Source organism: Athene cunicularia, assembly GCF_003259725.1.
Source record: "Athene cunicularia isolate RWA chromosome Z unlocalized genomic scaffold, athCun1 chrZ_part1, whole genome shotgun sequence".
NCBI lineage: Eukaryota > Metazoa > Chordata > Aves > Strigiformes > Strigidae > Athene > Athene cunicularia.
This window is the reverse complement of record NW_020799142.1, coordinates 12,416,741-12,433,072: the sequence shown is the minus strand read 5'-3', so window position 1 is coordinate 12,433,072 and position 16,332 is coordinate 12,416,741. Positions and strand designations below refer to the sequence as shown.

The 16,332-nt window shown below is 41.1% G+C and overlaps 1 long non-coding RNA gene across 2 annotated transcripts in view; it reads left to right on the top strand.

Annotated features, from left to right (window-relative positions):
* Window positions 1–3,786, top strand: part of LOC113489617 — a 51,077-nt gene extending 47,291 nt beyond the window's left edge. For both annotated transcript variants that reach the window (XR_003400066.1, XR_003400067.1), the window contains one exon: window positions 3,730–3,786. This is a non-coding gene — a long non-coding RNA (uncharacterized LOC113489617). The remainder of the gene's footprint in view (window positions 1–3,729) is intronic.
* Window positions 3,787–16,332: the final 12,546 nt, after the last annotated feature.

The window sequence follows — 16,332 nt, the reverse complement described above, 5'->3', positions numbered from 1 at the left end:
AGGGCAGTTCTCTCCCTTTTCAAGCAGATGCATGATGGCATCTTTATCTCTGAGCATCAGCAGAGGTGGCTGTGGGGGCTTGTGCACTGGGACTCTTCCAGCACTGAGCAGAGGACAATGCCCTGCTGAGATGGGGCTTTCAGCTGTAGTGGCACTCACCCCTCTCACTGCTCAGCGCTTAGCAGTGTTGTCTACACCATGGTACAATGGTGATGCAGTAAGCTCAGAGCGTGCTGGCTGCTTTCACTGCAGAAACCTCTTCTGGCTACAGCTGGACCATTTCCATGGTGGGAGAGGGGCCCTTCCCACTGGGAAGGAGGTGTGCTCTATCATCTGCTGTTTGCCAAAGTGAGCTGCTGCTTGTGCTGGGCCATGCTCTTTGGAAGCAGAAACATGAGACATAATGTAGGTCACACAGAAAATGAAGTCTGAATTTCATAAAGAGTGGGAAAGGAATAATAGGGCAGACATGGGAGAGTTCAAAGCAAATTTTTGTGTTCACACTTGGCAAAAATAGCAGTGTTTGAATGGGAGGCTACACTGCTTTTTGCTAGCAGGGGTTTCACTTGCAGGAGTGACATTTTATGGCAGGATGGTAAAACATAGGTCTTGGCATTATTGTGTCCACGAGAAACTTAAGCTGCAGCAGTGGAGGCATCGGGACACCCTGGTGACCTGTGAAGTGAATTTGGTGGATGGGAGATTCTCTAGTGTCCTATTGCTTTTGGTACAGCAGTAAGCTTTTACTTTCTTCTTCATTGGGAACCCAATACTTGTAAGAAGAGCTGCCCACAAGGATCACTGAAGAATTTTTGAGGGAAACAAAAAATTTTGCTGGGAAGGTTGGGTTTTTCTTGGAAAAAAAAATCAATAAAACTTTGTTTTTCACTTCTTTACCTCTTCTTTCTTTCCATTTTACTTGTGGAAAGATAAAGATGTAGGTATGAAAAAAAATCCCAAAGCTGGTGCAAAACTGGAAATATTTGGACAATGCTAGAGTAATAAAACTTGCAGAAGAGTAACAACAACAACAAAAAGCAATCTTTTTTTTTTCTGAACCCCATCCCCATTTCCAATTGATGCTGAATTATGAAATATCTTCAAGAGTGTTTGTTCAAAGGAGAACTTTCCATTTCTTTCAATGGTGCTGTGGAGCAGACAGTCCTGGTGTCAATGGGGCAGCCTGCTTGCCCAGCTCTGGTGCAGGGATGCATGCTCTGCCACTCCCTGCTCCTTCAGGTTAAAAAGGCTGTGAAAACAACTGTGAGAAAATTAGCCTAGCTTGCTGTCAGGGTTGAATTTTTGAACTAGTGACATGGGATCTGCAATTTATTATCAGTCTTCTTCATTCTCCTGGATATTACCCAGTGATTATATTTTATAACTAGGTCAAAAATATGCATGGGTAATTTAATAGTCACTTGTAAACTGCCAAATACCTTAACTGGTCTGTCCAGCACAGCAGTCCGGAGTGGAGAGGCCAGCACATCACCCTTGGAAGGAAGAGAGAGAAATAAATCCATAACGGGCGGTCAAGAAACAGTCAGCCAGCTGAGGAAGCTTCTGATTAACCCCTGTTACCCAATACATGGCTGATGCTACAATATAGTTGGGTTTTTTTTGTTTAGTTTTTTGTGGTTTTTTGTTTTGTTTTGGTTTTTTTTTTTTCCCTGATTCATATGAAATAGTTTACTGTGCAATAATATTGTGAACATTTTCATTATTCATGTATATTTGAATCATATTTAATTGTTGCCATTAGTGATATCTTCTGGTCATGACTTCTGTAGGCTAATTAATGATGGGAAATCTAGGATTCCTAGTATATGATGAGAGTTATTATATATTAATGATTAGGTAGATATTAATCACATTTAATAGCAAACTTTTTCTCAGAACCCAGTTGTGTATGTAAGTTGCTAAATGCATGTTGGGTGATAATTTGCAGCAGTTATCACTGCACTCCATCAGAGTTCATAGAAATGCTCCCTGCTTTGAAAATTTGCCCACTTAGCTGTGTACCTGGGAAAAGGATCTGCAGCAATTTTAGGCATGCTTTTTTGAAGGTCAGAGGATTGTTAACTTGAAGAAGCAGCAGTTACAAAATCTCTTGTTAGCAAAAGGAAAACTTTTGCTTTTGGTTACTGTGTTCAACCTCTGTATGGCAGCTGTTGCTGAGCTTGAAATGGACCCCTCAGAAAGCTTTCCACTGCAGACAAGGGACCTATAAGGAGTTACAGAAGCAGTCAATTCTTTGTTTTTAATTACTTTTTAATATCTCATTGCTACCATAAATGTTGTTTTCATTTCTGAAGACTTACAAGCTCAGTACAGCTGGGCTAGGTTTGCAGAGAAAGCTGCGTTAAAAGACCTTGAGGATGAGAACAGGGCATGCCTGTAAAATGTTCTCTTGAAACAGGTGGGAAGCCCTGACATGCTCCAGCAATCAGTGAGAAGTCTGTTGACTGATTTAAAGGCAACTTGATTGAACTGTGAAAAGCATGAGTCACAGATCATGATGACCGATGCATAACATCCTTTTAATTATTTGAACATCAGCCTCCAGTTTGAAATAAGTTGAAGAAACTGTATCACCCTGTTTATTTGGATAATAAAATCTTTGTGCTATCCCTTCCCCTGGCACCACTGGTGCTTGAGTTAAAAGTCTGGCTTCACTGAATCCAACGACAGAGTCCCTGTTGATTTAGCTGGAAACAAGGCTGCACACCTCAGTATTTACTCCAGTTTCTTAATTCTCAGTTCCTTCTCCTGCATTTTTAGACCTCACTTCTGGATTCTCCTTGCATCATGCCTATGACAAACCCACCACCTTGATGTCCGTTTTGAAACATTCTCTAAATAAACCTTATTTGAAAACTAAAGGCAATCCCCTGTCGCTTTCCTTGCTGGGTGAGGTGTTTCTCCAGGGGGTGGTGAGACACTGGTGTGTGCTACCAGATGCTCTTCAACAAAGGATTCAGCTGGAAAAGGCAAAAGCATAGCAGCTTTCACCTCATGTTCACGCCAGTAGCTGAAGCATGGTCTGCGCCTCCCAGATAACATTTTAGGGTGGTAGGGAAAGGGTCAAGCAGCTGAGCCCAGTGGCTGCTCAAGCTACAAGCTGACTTCAGGCACAAGTGATGGAGCTGAGGAGGGAAAGGGAGCTCCAGATCTCCCAGTCTGCCACCAGCTAACACAAGCAGTAGCTGGTTGGAAAATCAAGTTTCTTAGATTTTCACAGGCCAGGATGCCTTCCTGCACACTGGCTGGCACCAGTCTGGATTGAAACACCCACTGACAGCCCTGGTTTAAGTGTATAAACTCAAAATTTTGTCCCAGAGCTCTCTATATTCTTTGTCCTTTTCGCCTCTGAATGGATTATGTAATAGTTGAAGTGCCTTTGTCAGAGCTTCTGTCCAGCATTGTTGCCCAAAGAGATGGTATCCCCAAGCGTTGAAATGCTTGAGGGCCCTGGGCAACTTGGCCTAACACTGAAAACAGACCCAGCTTCACAGCTGGCCCTGCCCTCAGCAGAGGTTTGGGCTTCAGGACCCTGAATGGGGACATGAAAATGAATGTGTTTGCAGAAATTCCAACCTTGTTCTGGGAAAACTAAAAGCAGCAGAGAGTATTTCAATAGATGTTTCATGTGTAAGTGCATTTTATTGACTGTACAGGACAGTGCTGCAGAACTGTTTATATTCAGCTCCATTTTCTCTGTTTATACAGGTTTCACAGAACTGTCAGCACTAGGGAATCTCAGATTGGACATTCATTGAAAACAGGTTGGCTTTATGTGTTGAGGCAATTTTGCTTTACTCAAACTGGAATTCATTTGTTTACTTTCCATTAAACTAAAATAAATACTATTTTTTCTTAAACTTCTATCCCACTTGTTGGGTTTTTGTCCCTTGTAGGCAAGGGAGGAATAGCTCTGTGGGTTAAATAAGGAAAGAAGGTGTGTGGGTGAGTTGATGACATACTGCAGTGAATTGGAGATGAACCAGTTACCAAATGAATCCAGATCATTAAGGAGCCCATCACAATATCCCTAATGTTATTGCTCTGTTGTCCTTACATTGCATGACCCATCCATAGATTGCAGAGGGTCATTTATTCCCTTATGAGGAATCAAAAAGTCACTTCATGCTGATGTTGTGGTGCTGCTGCTAAAATAAATGGCCCTTCCTTTCCCCTGGTAGTCATTGTCTCTTTTCTTCTGCAGTATTTGTGTCACTCCTTGTTGAACTGGATATGAGGCCTGGTTTGATTGAAAATGAAGCTTTGGGTTTACTCCGTTACTTTTCTGCCAGATCAGCTCGTTGCTCTGACTATTGGTGTAGCCACATGCTTGGTAGCTCTGGCACAAGGAGAAAGTGGGACCATCAGGTCAGAGCCACCACTTTTTGCAGGGGCCAGCATCAGCACAGTGTCCTCAAGTGCAGAGGGAGTGCTGGACTCAACCAGCAGAGCAGGGGCCATGCTACTGCTTTTCCACTGGCCCCACTGCTGCTCCCCACCCTCATTGCCCCTGCTGCCCACACCTGTGCAGGTCCAGGCTACAGAGGCAGCCCCTTCCCCCAGCACGGCAAGTATGCCTACAGGAACCCACAGACATGGGGAACAGGATGCTGCCAGTCAGTGCAACAGACCCCATGGTCCCTGCTAAATTCTGGCATCATGGTGGGACAGAGCTAAGATATACAAGCCAGTGGATCAGGGTACCATGGGTATTTTCTCTGCTTATTGTCTGCCTGGGTTTGCCATATGCAGGATAAAGCATTGCAAAGACATTTTTTTCTTCACATTGAGGATTTTGTGTGCCATTGGGACCATAATTGCTCTCCTGAGCTCAGGTATTGAACTGTGGTCTTTAATTACATGAAAACCGTTTACATTAGCAAATACCTTACACCTGTGAATTAATTGCTATAAACAAAATTATTTAGAGGGCTACTATGAATGTCATGTTGTAGGTTTATATTACTTAAACCTTCGGAGCATACTGAGTTCACAACTGTGTTGTTACTTAAACCCATTCAGATAATGTCTCTTGTTCTTTAAAATGTGAAACTAACCATGAAATGCCCTGCGTCATGGTATTTCTGTGTGCAAATGTTTGCAACAGGTGCCTTCTTTGCAACTGAATCCTCCTGCTGCTGTCATAAAATCATAGTTTAGGTTGGAAAGGACCTTGAAAGATCATCTAGTCCTACAATGAGCAGGGACATCTTCGACTAGGTCAGGTTGCCCAAAGCCTCATTCAACCTCACTTTGAAAGTTTCCAGGGATGGGGCATCTACCACCTCTCTGGGAAATACATTCCAGTGTTTCACTACCCTCATTGTAAAAAATTTCTTCCTTCTACCTAGTCTGGATCTAGCCTTTTTTAGTTTAAAAACATTACCCCTTATCCTATTGCTACAGGCCCTACTAAAATGCCTGTCCCCATCTTTCTTCTAAGTCCCCTTTAAGTATCAAAAGGCTGCCATGAAGTCTCCGTGGAGCCTTCTCTTCTCCAGGCTGAAGTCCCCCAATTCTCCGAGTCTTTCCTCATGGGACAGGATGTTCCATCCCTCCTCTCAGCCCGTGGATCCTGCAGCAGTTCCAGCCATGGCAATCATGCCCACATGGAAAGCAAGAAAAAAAAAGCTACTGCAACCTCCATCTTGCCTGCCAGACCTGGGCAGTGACATGTGTTCATGCTGTGCCCAGCTGAGTACCCATCCGGCACCCCAGTGTGTGAGGTGCAGGATCAGGCACCAGCTGGAAGGGAAGCTTTTTTGCTTGCGAGGGCAGTGAAGACTTGTCTTATGTATTCAGTATTTTGTGATTGAACCCTAACATATTCCCACAGGATTATTTTAGTACAAATTGTGCAACAGTGCACGCTGATCTCTTAAAAATAGTGTTTGAAGTATGGAAGGGACTGGGCTCTGGCTTGCAGGAAAACTTGTTTTTCATTACCCTTAGCTAATCACTACAGATGCTGCCCCATGCATTTTTTCAGACATTTCCAGCAGAGGGTCTTCTGCCATCAAATAGATCAGATTATCCTCTGAAAGGGAAAAATAAATCCCGCAAAATGACATTATTACATGAGAAATTTTTCAGTAAAACCTTATATTTCCTTTCTACATAGGCATAGACTAAAATGAACACACGCGCGCACACACACACACACATCTCTACTATGTTTAAAGATTGGTAGGAAAGGGTTAAAAAAAAAAAAAAAAAAAAAAAAAAGAAAGGAAAAATCCTAGAATTCCAGTATCAGGGGTTATTATTTTTCATATCTTCCTATGTCTTTCAAAAATAGAGTTCAGGATTGAAAATATCTTCCACAGATACAAAACTATCTAATAAATTTTGCCTGAAAATGTTATGATATTATTTACAATTTCTAGATAAGCAGCTAGGAACTATGATTTCCCTAACATTTGAGGAAAGCTTATTAAGTGTTTAAATTGCAAGTGGGAAAAGCAATGCATGGAAAATTAATGTGTTTTTTCCTCACACTCTCATGCTCTCTGCAAGCTGCCCCTTGACCTTTCCCCTTACCTTTCATTTTAACCTCTTTTCAGCTCTTGAGCTCTGAGCCATCCTTACCTTTCCTACAGCCTGGTAGGTTATCACTGCCCTGACATCACTGAGAAATAAAAAACCAGATTGTCTGTTTGTGTAATAACCCAACATTTTAAATTTAGACTAAAAACATTAAAATGAGTAACACTGATTGTCTATACACTTTTTTATGACTTTGCTTAATAGCGGTGACCTAGGAACCACCGTTTTATGATCTTGTGTTTTAATTTAATCATCCTATTGATATCTCAGTAAAACTGTGAATTTCTCCTAGTTCCTGTTGTACAAGGACTGTGCACACCTGGTTGATGGCTCCTGAAGTTCTGTGCTGCTGCTTCTGCCACTTGTTGGCATAACTGTAAAACTGGAGGAAAGAGGGACATTCACTGGGAGCTGCTCTGCAGATGGGTTTTTCATATGAGTAGAAACAAACAAAAATGTGACAATACAGTCCTGTTAAGTGAAGCAAACATTTTGCTTTGCCTCAGCAGAAAATATTTCTTGTCATAGTTAAACCACAGCAACCATCTGAAAGCATAAACTTCAGATAAACACCTAAACAAAGCATTTCTATGAAGTCAAAGGAGTTTGTTTACAGGATGTTGAAATTAAACATTTACTACTCAAGAAAAGGTTGTTTGAGCCAAAAAAAATTTAAATCCATAGTTTTCTGAGTGTTTTTCAGAGTGTGATTATGTATTTACACCCTTCTATTACAAGTCTCTCTTCCTCTCCTCCTGTTTAATGGGAAGAAAATGGAAATTCATTTTACAGACAGAAGAGTAGGGCAGAGAGAGGATGGGCGACTAGTCCCAAGTCCCAAGGGGTTGGCAGAAGCAAAAATTACCTTCTGCTCTCCACTCAACCTGGGACTGTAATGCCACTGAAGCAGTTTGGTTCTTTACCAGGTTTGTAGGTGTAGTTTTGACCTCTGTGAAACCTTTGGAGATGTATTATGGGTGATACGCTTTGCATGGCCAGGGCATCTCCAGCACCACTGAGAGTACAGTTGCAAGCTTGCCATCCAGGACAGGCTCACCCTCCATTTCTGCCTTCCTTCAGAAGTGGTAGTTGTTGCAGATGGCTGTTGATCCTCCCTCACACCCCTCACCTCCAATTCCAAAGTTTAGAGGTTAGTAAAGCAGAGGTGAACAATTTGTAATTGATTCTGCCCTTTCCTGTCGCTTGTGGTGGATCAAAGCCTACACTCCTGGTCCAGGTAGATCCCCTATGGAAATTAGTAGGGTGTTTGCGTAAGAGCTTCACTTGTCTAATAACAACCTTTTGGCTCCAGACCTAAACAAATAAATTCCAGGTAGTAGTTCAGAAAAGGGAGCTGAGGGTGAAATACTGATGTCTGTGGAGCACAGTTCGTGATGAAGGGAAACAAGTTATTCCCAATGCTCAGTTATGAGAGTTTGTACCAGAAACGTGATTCTAAAGGTAGCAAATAGTATCACGAACTGCCACAACACTTTGCACTCAACAGTAGCTCATGGAGTATTCCAGAAGAGCCTACAACTCCTGCTTGGTTTGCCCCATATCTTTTAATACAGAGTCAGCTCTGAGTTTAAAGACACTTCATGGCTTTTAAACATGAGGGTCTCATACAAAAAAACATATTATGATGTGTGTAGTTTGGCAGCCTATGGCCTGGGTTGCCCAAAAAATAAACCTAAGTGTGTATATGTTTAAAGTATACAGATTGCTAAATGCTTGTATTTTTAATTTATACTTACATATAAATTTCTAACTATATAAAAATAAAATGTGTACTCTACATTTGTACTAGTGTGACTGCCTTGCATGTGGCATGTACATTTACCCAAATCACAACTTTTTTCAAGGACAGTTGACACAGGGACCACTCACTGGGAATGAGATGTGGGCTAGCTCGGTGGAAGCCACATTCATGGCAATGTATGGTTGTGCTCTGAGCAAAACTCCTTATGGGATCTCAAGAGGTAGCACATTATTTGTACACCCAGCAAAAGTCCTATCTGAGACCAGTGAAAGAATTCCAGTGGGCTTCAGATCAAATGACTAAAAACCTCTCTGAAATGCATTTTTGATCTCTCTCTGTTCTTAAGAAAGAGCTGGGCAGAAAAATCAGACAAGGATAAAGAAGGAGCTTGTGGAAGATGTGTTGTCCTCATCAAAGGGACTGGGATGACAGCAGAGCTTTGATGACAGTGTGGGGTGAGTCCTAATCTCTGGCTCAGGATGCACAAGTTGGCTTTGCAGGCTGTCCTGCTGACAGCTCCTACCATCCCTGCACATTTCAGTCTCTGCAAAAGATGCTACTGCCAGGGTGCCCAGCCTGAGCAAAGAGAGAAAGTGGGAAGAGACATCCTCTCTTTTGCCTTTTGTTCCAGAATCTCACCAACCAGCCCTGCTTCTCACAAATGGAGAGTTTGCCTCCTTTTTCCCCTCTGCTGTACTTTGGGCAGCTAAAATGGCTGTGGTATCTGCAAACAGGCACTATGGCCAGTGCCAAGATTTTTGCAGGTTTCAGAGCAAAGTTGAGCTTTAAGGCAGGATTCAAAGAAAGATAAGGAGATAATGCCATGGGTATTTACATAAGGCAGAAAGGAAAATATGGAATGAAGAGCAAGTTTTGGTTTGAAAAAGCCCTCCTGGAGGCAGGAGTCAGTAAAGGAGTGAGACTGGTGAATGCACAAGGGGCTTTAAAGCTGAGGTGAAGCACTTATCCTTGATTTCAGCAGGCAAGGACTAGCTCATGGAGGTGACAACATAAATAAGCTCTGGGGAATGATCTTCACAGCAGTATTATGAGTGCTGAAAGAGGGATGTGGCTTCGTTTGTCAATACTGGACAAAAAGGCATTGCTGTCCTCAAGTAAGGAGCTGGCAAATGGTGCAGTTTGGTGATGCTGTGGGTGCCTGGATGACATGGAAAGTGTCTTAAGCAGATTGGGTGCAGCCAGTTGGAGGATTTTGAAGTGGTCTGGATATGTGGGCAGAACAGTGTCTCCGGACTGAAGGTGTTGCTCTCGACCACATGAGGCATCAAGCAGGACTGGAGCTGTTCTTCATGGTGACCACAGACATATCCAGGAGAGAGAGGACTTGAAGGGACAAATAAGAGCTCAAGTGCTTGGGTTAAGCTTCAGATGACCACTGCTTATCACAGCAGGTATCACAGAGAGTCTGACTAAGAGTTGTGCTTTAAAAGACTTGAGCTTGACAGGACTTCTAAATTAGGAATGAACAAATGGACAGAGATATAAACTATCATGACTGTCTTTCCAAGCTTCAAACAGATCAACTATTGGCTTTTATTTTTCCCTCTGTCTTTCCACTTCCTTGTTTTTTGTGGGACTCTAAATGGAAATGTCAATGGCTGGTTTTCTAATATTTCCAAGAGAGATAAAAATCAGAAAAACTATTAAAATTAGCTCTGTTAATATTCTTGGTATGCTTTTACAGATTGTCTTCTAGATCAAAAAGTGATTTTGATCCAGACGTCTGTATACCTTACAAACATCTGGGCTTCTTGACGTTGGCTCAAGTCTGTTCCATCTACTTTGGTTGTATTTCCTGTTATACTACTAAAAGAACCACAAAAATATTTAAGCACCAAATGAACAGGCTTATGGGAAAATTTTCCTGAACCTAAACACATGCACTTGGCTAGGTGTGATTACAGAGGAAGTGCGATGAGAGTTGTCTTCTAGTCATCCTGCTCTCTCAGAAGGAAAGGGAAGCATCTGTGGGAAAAATGCAGTATGTAGTTAGAATTACTAATTACTGCTAAGGTTTGGGCTATGGCTCCAGGTTCTGCTCTGGTTCATAAAGCATTTGCTTGTGGTCTGTGGAGACCTGGCAGGACACCTCTGCCTTTTTTCATTGCATGCTTTCTATTTCTTGACTGGGTAGAGCAGCAGGAAATTTTTCTCTATGTTCCTTATAAGCTGCAGCTGCAGAAGAACAAGATAAGCTAGATCAGCTGTGACTGCAAGTAATAGTCATCAGCACTTCCTATGTGCCTAGTAATGCTGGGTAATTTCATAAGGGAGAGGAAACCGAGGAGTGAGATAGTACGTTGGAAGAAACAGAGAGGAATGTTATCTGCAAACTGGGTGTTATTATGAACTAAAGCAAAATAACATGACTGTGCAGAGAACAGGGCACAGGAGAGTCTGGGGACTGCATCATGGGAAGGTGTTGGAGATGCCAAAAGGCACTGTCTCAACCAGGTCTATTGGCAAGCCAAAGCTGTGTTGTTTTTGTGCTATTTCCAGTGTATCTTGAGTAATCAGGAAATCCTCCTGATATTATATATCAGAAATAAAGGAGAGTGGGAAGTTGAATGACTGGAAAGACAAAAAGAAGGGTGACAAGAAAGTCCAGGGCCCTCATCTGACCAGGTGTTCATTGATCATGACACTAAAAAGGAAGAGTCTCCTGTGCAGCTGTGACTTCTCTCACTGTTGGGCACACTCTTGGTCAAGTGTCCTTTTCTGAAGTGTCCATGGAGAAATCAATATTCTGCTCCTCAGAGCAAGTGATGGATCTCCTATGACCTATTGGTCAGACATTGATAAACTGGGATGGCTGCACACCAAGGAATATATTTTTTAATGGTTGTATGGACTTGTGAATGATTCCTGCTTGCCACAGTAAAGAACCATGTTAACAGAGGTTATAATCCCTGACTGGCCGAAGCTGAATCAGTGCTTCTTTTCCTTTTCTAAACTCTCTGATCTAATGAAAACCTGAAAACGATCTAGTATCAAAGAAGCTATTTTTAGTTGCTGTTCAGAAGATAGCATGGCAGTGAACCTTGTGTAAAACCCAAAGAGAAAGGTCAATACATTCTGCATAAGGAACCAGAACTTTTTCTAAAAAAGGTATAAATAAGGAATTAGAAAAATTCTTAGTACCTGTGGCCAGCAACCATACTTGATTTTTTGCCATCTTGGTTTTTCACTGGTTGTCTGAAGTGCATACTTTACATCTGGTTCATGTGATGCTGCATGTGTTTATGGTACTACACAAATTTTGGGGACAAGGATTCCTTTCTGTATGGGCAGATGATGTGTTTTTTTCGTGTTGTAATTGGGACTTTGGCTTATTCTTTGGAACACTATGTGCTTTGTGACTTGCTATAATGCTTAAGTTTTTCCATTTTATAGCGATCATAACTTGTGTAAGACTTTATTTGTGACCAAAGTAAAATAGGGATCATACAAATGTCTTCTTGTCTCTGATGATGTAATTATTCAATTGAAGCCATGTTACCTATGGTGTTATACGTAAAGGTCCACAACATCCCAAATGTTTCAACAGTACAGCTATGCAATTTGATAAATAGTAGTAAAGTGGATGCAGGTGCTTTCAGCACTCTAAGGTGAAGCAAAATTATTTAGATGGCCAAAGTTGGCAGGCAGACCTACAACATCAATAGAACAGGGGAGGAAAATAACTTTACCCTTTTCTCTGTAAAGTAAGGAAAGAAAGGAAAGGAGTTTAGGAGTACCAGGATACTGGTCTTGAGCACATGTCACCAGACAGCACAAGTCTTTCCCAAGTTTTCAGGGAACTGGCAAATTTTGTGTAAGGACACGGGGCAATTTAACATGCTTTTGGCAATCAGAGGACAGGATGTATTGCTGGTGTAGACAGAGTCATATTCAGCATATTAACATGCTGAAGAGTACTGAAACACGTACGAGTTTACCTTTGACATTTTAAATGCTGCCCCACTGTAAATACAGATAGCCAGAGTGGGAATTATCAGTAGTCCAAGACTACCAGGTCTTGAGTATTGGAGGAGCAGAGATAGCACAAGTATTGTGAAGATCAGAAGAATCAAAGAAAGTAAATGTGATTCTGCTTACAGTCTGTTAATTACCCATGATGAGGAATATGTCTGAAATTACATAATTGGAAAATTATTATGAACTAGAAAGAATAATATGAAACCCAAAATTTTCCCTGTAATTTTACATTGTTTTTAATATATTGACCCAACCTTCATCTAGTAGTTCTGACATCTTACATTACTTGAGAATTTGACTAATTCATTTTACCTGATTCTGTCATCATTCCAGAGCTTGTTTTTTTCTAGTTGTTCATGAAAGGCAGGCTGAAAAATATGATGTGATAGTATTTTTAACTCATTTAATCTGACAGTGCTCATGTATGTATGTGTGTGTGTATTTATATCTCCATACTTACAAGTAAATGTATAGCACCACTGCTTTCAAGCAATCAACCACAATGAAACTGTGGTAGCACTGTCTTCGAAATCAGAGCATGCTAAGTGTTTGCTGCAGATTATTTTTAATGGGAGTTGTGCAGTAGATAGGCTGTAAGGGTTTTGAACTGCAGACAGAGGAATATTCAGATCTACAAATAGCCTCGTTTGTCAGCTCATATCTAACTGTCTCTTTCAGCACTGAAATTTCTTCTTAAAGTATTCTCTAAGATCATCAGGTCACTGTCTAATCCAGAGGTGCGCAGTATCCATCTGCATCAAGGCTGACACCCATAAATTTTCCCATGGTCCTAACAGCTACATCCAGGCAAAGATTTATGCACTGAATCTCAGATTTAAGCATAATTTAGAAAAAAAAAAAATCTCCCAACATTTTAAAATGTCCTGCTCACAAAACTCCACAGGCATCTCACTTTTTAATGGAATTTTTCCAAGCTGTCTCATATTTTACTTCTTTTCATTCCCACTGTGCCCCAACTTCAGCAGGGCAGAGAAATTTAAATCAGAACTGATATCCAAGCCTACTGGAACAAAGAACGAGGTGTCTTTGCAAACAGTAGAGCTCAGTCCAGGTGTTCCCAGGGCATGCCTAATTTACATCAAAAGGATTAATGTTCTCAATAAAAAAGAGTTACAACAACTACTTATTCAAGAAAACAACAGGCTAGTGGTGGAGGGAGGTGTGCAAAGGGAGCAGAGTATGGCTATCAGATTGGAGGGAAGACACTGATGTCTTGATTTTGCTTCAAAACTTGTTTATACATTTCACATCAAATTACAGGATGCAGTAACAAGGTACTGATGATCATTGGCCTCACAGATCAGTTCTCTAACTACATGATCCCCTGCACAGCTGTAAGGTACCTAGCATGTACTACACCAGTGCTAAGTATCTTGAAATGGAAAGAGCTGAGAAAAGAAATCTGAGATACCCTGAACTGAAATACTGAGTCTGACTTCATAAGAACCACACAGGTTCAACAGCTCCAGAACTTAGGAAAATCTTTCCATGAAAACTGGTTTTGCTTCTTCAGTTTTCAGCTATATTCTTCTGAGAATAATGTCCATAGCTTAAAGGACAAAATAATATTGCAGAAACATTTCTGTGCATTGCAGCTATTTTGTGACGTGATTTTAGCAGCTGGGGACAGGGAGGAAAGCCTTACTGAATGTAGTCAGCCAGCTCTCCTCAAGGCAGTTGACATTTACTGCCCACAGTTTCAGACTTGCTCTCCTAGCTGAAGGTTTCTCTCTGAAGGGACAAATGCAGAGGAAAGACATGATTTATATGTAATTTGCTGTAACTCATTAATGACAGAGTGCTGGGCATAGTTATTAGAAATACCAAAGTTTGCAATGAGGATGGCTGCAGATTTGTGCCTTCCTTTGATGTGACATCTCCTCTACCACTGGGACAGCCAACGATACTTCTATAAGATAAATCAGGATGACTGTAAATGGGTGCATCAGTACACACTTGGCAAAAGATGAGCGTGGAAGCCGCCTTTGTTTTTAGTGTTGGGTTTTTTTTTTTTGGTTTTGTGGTGGTTTTTTTTTTTTTTTTTGGGGGGGGGGGTTTGATTGGTTTTTGTTTTTTTTTTCCCCTCGGTAGAACAATGTTGGTGCTTAAAAGGTGACCACTCTTGGTTTGTCTTCAATAATAATATTTGCCTAAAGACACAGCTCAGCTGCATGGTACTTCTGCAGGCTAAGCTGTAGAAACTGAGTAATAAACATCTCTCCCCTGTAGCAGCATGTAAAAATCAAGGGTTTGTGGCTAAAGGGATGAATAAAAAATGTGGTTGTATAAAATGATCTGGATAAATCATGCTAACTGATTGCACTTTGGACACTCCCTTGGCCTTGGTAAAAAGTATTTCTAGAGAGACACAAATGTTTTTTCTTCAACCTTGACGGATTCTCAAAATTGGACTAGGATCAAAATCAGCCTGAAGGAACACACTTGGATTCAACACCACCATAGAGTAACCCAAATCTCTCTGATTATCATTAAATGGTCTCCAGAAGCCTTGTCAGTTAATACCAAACAGAACCAGCTTGCCAGGAATACCAAATCTTTTGGCTAAGTGACAGCTCGTTTCTTTAAAACAGGAAAATCCAGTGGAAGAAATAGTTCATAGAAAAAAACACAGGAAAATTAGTTTGGGAAGATTTTTCTGTACATGCTTTTTGGTTCTTAATACTTCTAAAATTACTTGTTTTAGAAACACAAACTTTATTTTTTACTGCTAGATTTACAGAAATAATAATTACTTTCTTTGTTTCTTATTGTGATAAACATGTAATTATCAAATTGAAACCTAACTCCTAATACAGAAGAACAAATAGGATGATCTTACGTGCACTGTCAGGTCTCATTTACAAGACTCATTAACAAGGGGAAATGAATACTAGCTGGAAACCAGGACCAAAGGTAATTTTAAGTCACCTGCAAGGTTCCTTGAGCATTTTGTGCAGCCCAAGCTTGGCTCTGCATTGTCAGATCCCCAGGAATGTATGGGTGCTGGCCATAGGCTCTGCTAAACCGAGTATCTCACCAGACAGTAAAAGGTCCAGGTTTTCAAATTTACCTTGTCTTAAAATGCAGAAAGCATCTTCACTGAATTTTAAAAGCACCCTAGCAGATGGGTGCCCTTAATACCAAGTTGCAGTCTGAATTACTGACTGCTGTATTTGTAAGTCCTGCTAGAAACTCACTGCATCTTTAGACACAAAAATGCCTTTCCAAACCTGGCTTAGATTCTGTACAGCAGCTCCTGACTGTGAAGGCTGATCACTTAGGAACAGTGCAGGCATTTTGAATGCTAGGTGAATAAAAAGAATTGGCAACTCTTGGTTTTGCGACTATTCTTGATGCTCCAGTTTTGCTGTAAAGTATTATGAAAAGTGTCATTTGCAGCTCCAGAAGTTTGAACAAAAGGAGCTAAACTTTGGCTAATTTTTGCCCTCACTCATGTAGACCATGAGTTGACCTTGCAATCTGAACTTAATCTTTGAATTCTCCTCCAGTCTTACCTTTAACATTAACAGGTGTCTGGCCTACAAATACATCAATGTTAATTTGTGGCCAGCAGGTCGAGGGAAGTGATTCTCCTCTTTGTTCTCATGAGACCACACCTGGGTCCTCAGAACAGGAAAGACATGGATCTGTTGGAGCAGGTTCAGGGAGGGACATAAAGATGATCAGAGGAATGGAACACTTCTTTTATGAGGAAATGCTGAGAGAGTTGGGTTGTTCAGCCTGGAGAAGAGAAGGCTCCACGGAGACTTTATAGCAGCCTTTCGATACTTAAAGGTGGCTTAGAAGAAAGATGGAGACAGACATTTTAGTAAAGCTTGAAGCAATAGGATAAGAGATAATGATTTTAAATGGAAATAGGCTAGATTTAGACTAGATATGAGGAAGAAATTTTTTACAATGAGGGCAGTGGAACACTGGAACGTGTTTCCCAGAGAGGTGGTAGATGCCCCATCCCTGGAAAC